Source organism: Clinocottus analis, unplaced genomic scaffold (assembly GCF_023055335.1).
Source record: "Clinocottus analis isolate CAN_PGR_092001 unplaced genomic scaffold, fCliAna1.0.p SCAF_2, whole genome shotgun sequence".
NCBI lineage: Eukaryota > Metazoa > Chordata > Actinopteri > Perciformes > Cottidae > Clinocottus > Clinocottus analis.
In genome coordinates, this window is record NW_027175931.1 from 13,203,305 (window position 1) to 13,209,840 (window position 6,536).

General features: G+C 45.8%; 1 pseudogene; it reads left to right on the forward strand.

The window, feature by feature from the left end:
• The first annotated feature begins 482 nt into the window (after nt 1-482).
• On the forward strand, nt 483-2,089 carry LOC137790095 (uncharacterized; annotated as a pseudogene).
• The last annotated feature ends 4,447 nt before the right edge of the window (nt 2,090-6,536 follow it).

Consider the following 6,536-nt stretch of genomic DNA (forward strand, 5'->3'; position numbering starts at 1 on the left):
AACGGGTCATTTTCCGTTTTTTGTTTTCCTATTTCTAAACGGAAATCGGGAAACAAGCTGTTTCCTGATTTTGGTTTTCTCATTGCAAAACAAAAATCCGTTAGCCGCAAAATACACGGACCTACATGCTATACGTCTGCTCCGGGTCATAGACTCTCTCCCCCCACCCTCCCATACCCCACAATAATCAGTCATCTTAGCTACAACACTTATTTCTGTTAACACAATAACACTTTAAACATAACAGGTTAACATTACATGTTTTTGAGTCCGTTAAAATGTTTAAACTGCAACTGGTTTTCATAATCATCTAAATTTCAAAGTGTTTATCAAATAATAGTCATTTAATTGTTTACACTTTACTATTAAGTGGTTTATTTTAAAGTGGAAGATGACATTTCATTGATTAACATTACAATGCAACATGTACTCCTTTCTTTACCTTAAGACTGGTGCTACCTATAGCAGGAAGATGACTGTATCTTGCAGCTGTGGGTGTCGTTGCATCAGAGGGTTGTGTTGGAGCTGTTTTGCGCAACATTCACCCACCTTATCATGACGCACGATGCCAGGTAGTTTTTTTTCTCTCAAATTAGAGTATGTTGTGCTAGGTAATGAGATCCTGATGTTCTTTTTGGTCTCTCTTGAAGGGAGCAAGGAACCTCAACCCTGTTCCATATCATGCAGCCTATGTGGGTCACCAAATCCACATAGACCAAGATAAAAAAAAAGGTTATGTTTGGTGTGACTCATGTGCTGGCAATAGATGGCTTCTCCAGCAAATTTGGTGGACGAGCTATGATGCCTGTCAAAAACAACCTCACCATCTACAATGATGTTTACAGGTAATACACCTGGTAAAACACTGTTGTCATTGTAACCTAAACATTAAAATCATCAGGTGTTTAACAGGGTTTCTGTGGGTCCTTAAAAACTCAAAAATGCAATACTCTAATTCTTGAATATCATTTTGTTAGCCTCTAAAAATGTATTTGATTATGTTGGAAAGTGGATTTAAATTCAATATTGCTTTTTAATGTATTTTAGGGAAAAAATTGTATTCATCACAATGTAACAAATGTACAAAATATAACTTATCTTACCTCATCAGTACCTGACAACACAAGACCTACGACACATTTTATAAAGGTATCTAACACCATTAGCCTTACTTTCCATACTGCTGTCTGGAAATGTTTTGTTTTCTTACAGAAGTGCAGTCACAGACTATGGGATGTGGGACCAGGTCAGAGTGGATCATGGAAAGTAGTTCTATCTAACTCTTTTCATGCAAGATAAGTTGGCCAACCACTGCCACAACACCGAAAGGCCACCATATCGGCAAACCCCATCGACAAAGTCGATTCAGTTTTTAAAAAATCAACATGCAGTGGTTTTGCTGATTATAAAGTCAATCAACATAAAATTCAATAACTAATTCACACTTTCATTAATTATTTGGAATGGATAACTGAAGATATTGAAACTTGTGGAATTTTATTTGTTTATAAAGAATTTGAATGTCTGTATTTTGCAACAGAACCACACTATTGAGAGAATCTGGCCTGAAGTGAATTACCGGGTTCATTACCCATTGAAAGGGGCATTGGTCCAACTGGTGCATCAGGAGGAGCTGGACATGGAGGACAAGGGCAAGCCCAAACGTGTTGTGAGGGTGAACTGGGAACGTCTGGCTGAGCATCCTGTCCGGAAGGTCTTCAACTCCCACATCCGGAAGAATTTTTCACGCATCCTGAGGGAGGTTGGGGACATGGAATCCGAGTGGACCTTGTTCAAAGCCTCTATTGTGGAAGCTGCCGCCAGGAGTTGTGGTCGGAAGGTCGTTGGTGCCTGTCGCGGCGGTAACCCGAGAACCCGGTGGTGGACACCGGGGGTGAGGGAAGCCGTCAAGCTGAAGAAGGTCTTTCGGGCCTAGTTGGCCCAGGGGTCTCCTGAAGCAGCTGATGGGTACCGGCAGGCCAAGAGGGCTGCAGCTGCGGCGGTAGCGGATGCTAAAACTCGAGCATGGGAAGAGTTCGGGGAGGCCATGGAGAAGGACTTTCGGTTGGCCTCAAAGAGTTTCTGGTAAACCATCTGGTGGATCAGAAAGGGAAAGCAGGGCCTACCTCAGGCTGTTCTCAGCGGGCGAGGGGAACTGCTGACTCGGACTGGGGACATTGTCGGATGGTGAAAAAAACACTTTGAGGAACTCCTAAACCCGGCCAACATGTCCCCTGGGGAGGGGGCAGCGCTTGAAGACCTTGGGGTGGGTGCACCCATATCCCTGAGAGAGGTCACTAAGGTAGTTAAAGAGCTCCTTGGTGGCAAGGCGCCGGGGGTGGATGAAATCCGCCCTGAGATGCTGAAAGCGCTGGACGTTGCTGGGCTGTCTTGGCTGACACGCCTTTTCAGTGTCGCATGGGGGTCGGGAACAGTGCCCATGGACTGGCAGACCAGGGTGGTGGTTCCCATCTTTAAGAAGGGGGACCGGAGAGTGTGCTCGAACTATCCCGGGAAAAGCTTATGCCAGGGTGCTGGAAAGGAGACTCCGACCGCTTGTTGAACCTCGGATTCAAGAGCAGCAGTGCGGATTCCGTCCCGGTCGTGGAACAGTGGACCAGCTCTTTACCCTTGCGGGACTACTGGAGGGGTCTTGGGAGTTTGCCCAACCAGTCTACATGTGCTTTGTGGACTTGGAGAAGGCTTTCCACCGAGTCCCTCGGGGGGTTTTGTGGGCGGTGCTGCGGGAGTATGGGGTGCCGGATCCGTTGGCACGGGCTATCCGGTCTCTGTACGCCTGCAGTAGGAGTTGTGTCCGTATCCTCGGTATTAAGTCAGATACGTTCCCGGTGGGTGTTGGCCTCCGCCAGGGCTGCTCTTTATCACCAGTCCTGTTTGTGATTTTCATGGACAGGATTTCTAGGAGCAGCCGGGGGGCGGAGGGAATCCGGTTCGGGGGCATCGGGATCGCCTCTCTGCTGTTCGCAGATAATGTTGTCCTGTTTGCTTCCTCTGACCGTGACCTCCAGCATTCGCTGGGCGTTTTGCAGCCGAGTGTGAAGCGGCAGGGATGAGAGTTAGCACCTCCAAATCCGAGGCCATGTTTCACTGCCGGAAACCGGTGGATTGCTCCCTCCAGGTGGGGACAACATGTCTCCCCCAAGCGAAGGAGTTCAAGTACCTTGGGGTCTTGTTTACGAGTGAGGGTAAGGCAGAGCGGGACATCGACAGGCGGATCGGTGCGGCTGCAGCAGTAAAACTGGCGCTGTACCGGTCCGTCTTGGTGAAGAGGGAGCTGAGTTGGAAGGTGAAGCTCTCAATTTACTGGTCGGTCTACGTTACAACCCTTACTTATGGTCACGAACTCTGGGTCGTGACCGAAAGAACGAGGTCGCGGATACAAGTGGCCGAAATGAGCTTCCTCCGTAGGGTGGCCGGGCTCAGCCTTAGAGATAGGGTAAGGACTTCGGACATCAGGAGGGAGCTTGGAGTCGAGCCGCTACTCCTTCGTATCGAAAGGAGTCAGCTGAGGTGGTTCGGGCATCTAATCCGGATGCCCCCTGGACGCCTCCCATTAGAGGTTTTCCAGGCACGTCCAACTGGGAAGAGGCCCCGGGGAAGACACAGGACACGCTGGAGGGATTATATCTCCCGGCTGGCCTGGGAACGCCTAGGGGTCCCCCAGAACGAGCTGGAAAATGTTGCGGGTGAGAGGGAAGCCTGGGTCGGTCTGCTGGGTGTGCTGCCACCGCGACCCGACCCCGGATAAGCGGCGGAAAATGGATGGATGGATGGCTTCAGTTTTCCAAGTAATCAATATGCCAGGTAATGACAAACAGTGTTGGGAAACTTTCTGCATGAACTAGTTTAGTTCATAGTTCATAATTCCTAATAAATAAAACCTACGTCACCAGCAGGCCCTTCCTCTGACATTGCATTCTGTGCTTCACAGAACACTTTAAATTAACTCTAAAACCTATTTTAAAAAAAACATATCACTGACTGAGTTTTATACTACTCTTTGCAATCTGTATTCACACTCATGGTTTCCATATCCAGCATACAAAACTAGTGATCGCGATCTGTATTCACACTTATGGTTTGGATTGCTTGCAGGTTTTCAGAGCTTTTTGGTGATTTTAGGACATTCGTTCTGTGCGGCGCCCGATACCAAGTGTGCGTTGCGTCACTCGCTCGCAGACAAAGCCGTTTTTGAGAGTGATTCAACAGCATGGCACCAAAACGTAAATCTTTTAAAGGAATATACTAATATTGTTTTTTATTCCCATCTGACTACTATACACCTGGGTCAGCAGAGTTAGTTTAGGTTCTGTTACTTAACTTATTGTTTTGTTATGCACCTTCATCACACACACACTCTCACACTCACTCACTCACACACACACACACACACACACGATGCATTGAGTGCATGGACAACGCGTCGTGTTGTGTATTAAGTAGGCTGGTCTGACAGTAACTCCCAGGTCACTTTTTTCCCCTAGTCCGCCCCTGCCTCCGACATTTACTCCGAGCCGCTTCAATAAAGGAACATCCTCAGAATAGGAAGACGTAGGACGTGCGTGTTTAGCTTTATGGAAGCCGAGGAGAAAAATATTGAACAGAGCTCGCTGCTGTTCTTCATTCAGCTTGTCTCGCCATCTGGCAAGTGGGCGACTGGACATTTCTTCTTGGCAAGCTTGTTTATTAGCAATGGCTTGCACCACATTCGTGTGCTCCTTGTTCTTTTCATGTTTGTCAAATAAAGGATGGTTGAAATTCTTTGAGCCTTTATAAAACACATCTGTTTTATCTGCTAGATGTGGATGTGAGCGGCAAATTTCAGTGTGCTCATCGTTCGCTTCAAGCCACTGCACATCTTGGAGCCACTTTTCCGAAAAAAGTATTTTCTTCGGCTCTGGCTCCAGTTGGCGTTTCTTTGTAGGAGGCGAAAAGCCAAAGAAGCTGCTTAAAGTCTATTGCTTTTTGGATATCTCTGACAGTAGTTGACAAACAACATGTGTAAGATTTGATAAGATGATCGGTCAAGTACGCAAAGGCGCAACGTAACACAAGTGCAGCACCGTAACGGAAACACATGAGTCCCCCCCCACAAAATAAAACCCTTAGAGGCCTCACCCCCCCCCGCCCCTCATTGCAGGCTCTCCGGTCTGTGTGACTATCTGACATGACAGTATGCTGACCTGGAATCATGTCTGTGTATGTGGCTCATGTGGTAGAGTGGTAGCCCTGTAGATTCCACACCCGTCCTCTACACGTTAGGTTTCCTTTTTAAAACGCAGATATTTTCGCTGCGTTAGCGTCCTCACTACGTCAGACTTTTAGAGCACCGCAAACAGAGGAGGACTGATGCGTCAATACTAGCAAAGCTTTCACTGTGTCTTGATCTGCCACAGAACCAACAGCAGCAGGAGTGGAGTTTGGAGATGTTATCCACTTCCTGAAAGTAGATTTACTTTGCGCAGTTTGCTGCAGCAGTTGAGGAATCGCTAATCTGCAACAAGATACTGTTCATCAGATGCTGTGTGTTTGTTCTGGAAGAGTCTTTCAACATTAAATGTTTTGTTGTTTGCTAACTTCTCGCCACTTATCAGCAGATCGGTCCACCAGCATCGGTGGCAGTGAAAGGAAATTAATACAACCATGCAGAATTAAACACTCTACTTTTCTCCGTGACTTTTTTTATTTATCTGTTAATAGTGTAGCGAGGGCGGGGCTCTGTGAATCACGAGTAGCCACCTATATATATATATATATATATATATATATATATATATATATATATATATATATATATATAATTAGGGCTGGGCAAAGTTAAAAAAAATTAACTGATTAATCGCATGATTTTTCTGCGAGTAATCGCGATTAATCGCATTATGCGCCAAATTCAATAATGAAGTTAAAAAACGAGTATAATACATGCTTTTATTTTAAAGTAATGTTATCTGAACAATATAACAGCACTCTGGAGCAACAGCAACTTAACATACATACATCTATAGTTTATAAATATATATATATATATATATTTTGAACAGGTACTGTTCAGTAGTAAGGGTGCCTGTGAGGGACAAACCACTCCTTCTTTTGTCCATGTTCAGTCTGTTGCTTACCTTAAAGATGTTAAAGACCAGCAATTGATTCACTTCATACAAAAGCAATAAGTGCTTTTCATGTTTTAATTTCAGTTTTTCTTCCTCAGTGAGAAAAGTCCAGTCTGTGTTGGCTTGAACAAGTGGACTGAACATCTTGTGATGTGAGGAAAGTTCTCCTCTTTGAGAGAAGAGTAAAGATCCAGAAGTGATGCTGATTTAAAGTGCTCTGCATAGTGGACCAGACACGGGGTCAGGAGCTTTGCGCATGCGCAATTAATTTTCAATCTGGATGCGGAGGCTGCAGGTAGATTGACCGCTTGTGAGCGCTTCTTTTTTTTTAGGTGAAGCGGCTCGCGGGAGCACCGCTGCTCGTTGAGAACAGAAGATACAGAACAATATGTGCTTTTACGTCAGTCG